We start from the raw sequence: 3,781 nt of genomic DNA on the forward strand, positions 1-3,781 counted from the left end.
GAAGCTCTCCAGAGTGCCAGTTCTGCAAGGTTCGCAGGAGAGCAGAAGTAAAGTTGTGAGGACGGGGTGTGAGTCGAGCTTGGGTAGCTCAGTTGGTAGAGTATTTGCCCGTGAAAGGCGAAGGTTCCGAGTTCGAGTCTCGGTCCGGCACACAGTTTTAATCTGCCAGGAAGTTTCATATCAGCGCACACTCCGCTGCAGAGCGAAAATCTAATTCTGGAAACATCCCCCAGGCTGTGGCTAAGCTATGTCATTGCAATATCCTTTCTTTCTGGAGTGCTAGTTCTGCAAGGTTCGCAGGAGAGCTTCTGTAAAGTCTGGAAGGTAGGAGACGGGGTACTGGCAGAAGTAAAGCTGTGAGGACGGGGCGTGAGTCGTGCTTGGGTAGTTCAGTTGGTAGAGCACTTGCCCGCGAAAGGCAAAGGTCCCGAGTTCGAGTTTCGGTCCGGCACACAGTTTTAATCTGCCAGGAAGTTTCATATCAGCGCACATTCCGCTGCAGAGAGAAAATCTCATTCTGGGACATGTCTTGGACAATGGCCAACATTGCCGTTTTACTGATAACAGTTTTCGGCCGGTTTCGCTTGGTTGCCAGACGAGTGACGGAACACGAAATCGCCTCCCATACCATCCCAGTCGGGAGCCTCTCTGCATCGCTCGTAGCCTACTGGGATATTTTCATGAATGGAACAGTGTTTGTTCAAGAAAAGCCTGGGCAGTTCTCAGGAGGAGTGAATGACAGATGCCAAAAAGTGGCTCTCGGCATATTAAACATGGCCCTTGCCATCAAGAAAAAAGGTTTTCTGTGGTTTCCATGAATAATTTATGAAAATGTCGGGATAGTTCCTTTAAAAAGGGTACGGCACATTTCTCTCGGCATCCTGACTTCGTCCGAGCTTGTGCTTTGGCGCTAATGATCTCGTTATCGACAGGGTGGTAAATTTCAGTCTTTCGTATTATTCACTTTTACTGGAAATATAGTGAGTGACGGGTTAGTATCTGTGTCGCCAGAACGCATATTCCACTCTTCAGGTGGTGGGCACTAATTTGAAAAGTTACTTACATTATATCAGTGATCACAACTGGGACTATCATGGAATTAGTTAAGTATGTCTTATCGACTGAGTCCTACTTCCCAATCAGCATAGAGGTATAATTACACTAGGCCACCTGGAAGAAAGACTTTCATGCATAATGGCTCGGTCGCAGCTTATGGGTCGTCCCCAGCATCTTTTATTTTGGCATTAGCGTTTTGCTCGATATTCCAGATGGCATAGCATTGTCGATAAAGGAAATAGTCTGAGTTTGATTCTCGGTATACCACACAGATTTATGAGTGAGACTGATTCTCGACAAGCCTGTCTACTGACCCGCGCAGAATGTCCCTGTTAAAGATTTGCTAAGTATGTGGAATACGAAAGAGTCTGTCATCAACACATTTTAGACTGCGTTCATGTTTTGTTTATCTCCTTATTTACTGTTTACTTGATTCCGAATGTTGAAGGGGGAGGAACAGACAGGGAAAAGGGTGGTTACATTGAAGGGATGCTATTAAACGACGCTAGCTACGTGTTTGTGTGATGTTGTTTGAGACTGTAGACAACGCGGTATTGAGTACCACAGTAGATAGTTCAGTTTAAGAAAAATTGAAATCTCTAAAAAGGGCAGTCACAGAGGTTGCACTGGGAAATATAGGTACAAGGGAGGTAATTACGAAGAAACCTTGAGTAACATAAGAAGTGATTCACTTGTTCGACAGAAGAAGAAAATTTCAGGTGTAGCTGTTTTAAAAAATCTGTCTTCCTCTTCTTGTTCGCTGCAGCTCAGTTGGTGCCATGAAGTTATTCCTTGCAGTCTCATTATATATCCTATCACACTGACCCTTATTTCGTCACTGTTTCCTCGTCGATACTACGAAGAATCTTACCACTTCCTATCTTGTGCTTCCATTTAATCGGACTTCCTTAGTTTTTGGTTTTGCCAGTGCTATGATTCAGTACCATTCAATACTGTGTTCCTCATGTACAGTCTCAGAAATCTGTTCCAGAAATTGAGATCTGTGTCTGACACTATTAGAGTTCTTTTGGTGAGGAACACTTTTCTGGCTATGTTCCTCATATCGTCCTTGCTTCGTCGGTCACACCTTCTTTAGGTGCCTAGATAGCAGATTTCCTTCACTTCATTTACTTAGTGGTTCCCAGTTTGGATGTTACGATTTTCGCTAATGTAATTTCTGTTGCTCTTCAGTCCTTTCGTCTTTCTTATGTTTACTCTCCATACATTTTCTACGGGCAGTAGAGTGTAATTCCGTTCAACAGGCGCTGCAATTGCTCCTAATTTTCACTGAAGATATCTACGTCATCAGCAAATGTATCATTATGCGCTTTCATTCTGCATTTTGCTTCTACTTCTGAAACTTTCATCTATTTTATTTTCATTTCGCCGACGGAATATGGGACAGGAAGATGTGCGAGTATCTGGTGAGAATCAAACCGGCTCTGAGCACTATGGGACTTAACTTAGAACTACTTAAACCTAACTAACCTAAGGACATCACACATATCCATGCCCGAGGCAGGATTCGAACCTGCGACCGTAGCGGTAGCGCGGTTCCAGACTGTAGCGCCTAGAACCACTCGGCCACTCCGGCCGGCCGAGAATCGAACCGCTGCGAAAGTTATACATTACGCCGTGAAAAAGTAAAATGTATGAAAGTAACTCATTACTGTCAGTTTCATTGCAGTGATAATAAATATAAGAAAGATGAGCTGATAGTGACGATTTCTTGTCAAATACTGTCACAGGTGATGAAACGTTGGTTCACCACTTCAAACCAAAGCAAAGGCAGTCAACGAATGGCACCACACGACGTCCCCTTTGTGGCCCTCAGATCTGTAGACAGCAATAAAACAGCTGGTTGGCAAATACCTTACGAAATGCCTACATCTAACATGAAATGCACCAGAACGTACCTGAATGTATTGATTATGAGAGTGTAAACTGTCCAAGTATCGACAAATTCACTTGTTACGTGACACAATAAAAAGTGATTAATTTAATTACATCCAAGAACAGTATTCTCACTAAAGAAATACGAATTATTATTAATTCAGTAAGGGTGCTACGTTTTACGCGATTGTAATAAATGTACTGGACACCGCCTGTCTGTAGTAGCATTGGATTATACCAAACTAGAATAATTTAATTATTTGACGCAGCACTCGAATTTGCTGATTGTTGGACAGGTTACTTTAGTAACCGATACATTCACGTACGTTCCGGTGCGTGTGATGTTAGATGTAAGCGTAGAATGATAACATTCAGTTCTTCATAGCGTATTTGCTAGTTAGCTGTTTTACTGTTGTCTGTAGATCTGAGGATGGTTCACATTAAACCGAAACCGGTCATTTAAAAAATTAATGCAGTCAAGCTGGATAATAAATCTGTTTGAAAACCAGTGACTGTGGATTTGTTCTCCAAGGACAATACGTCTATTTTTGTAAAATTCTGCCGGCCGGTGTGGCAGAGCGGTTCTAGGCGCTTCAGTCTGGTGCCGCGCGACCACTACGGTCGCCGGTTCGAATCCTGCCTCGGGCATGGATGTGTGTGATGTCCTTAGGTTAGTTAGGTTTACGTAGTTCTAAGTTCTAGGGGACTGATGACGTCAGATGTTAAGTCCCATAGTGCTCAGAGCCATTTGAACCATTTTTTTGTAAAATTTTCCGGCATGGTCGAACGATTAACTCCTGAGGCTGTTTTGTGCTCTCAGGAAACTGAAGAA

This window comes from Schistocerca cancellata, chromosome 8, assembly GCF_023864275.1.
Source record: "Schistocerca cancellata isolate TAMUIC-IGC-003103 chromosome 8, iqSchCanc2.1, whole genome shotgun sequence".
NCBI lineage: Eukaryota > Metazoa > Arthropoda > Insecta > Orthoptera > Acrididae > Schistocerca > Schistocerca cancellata.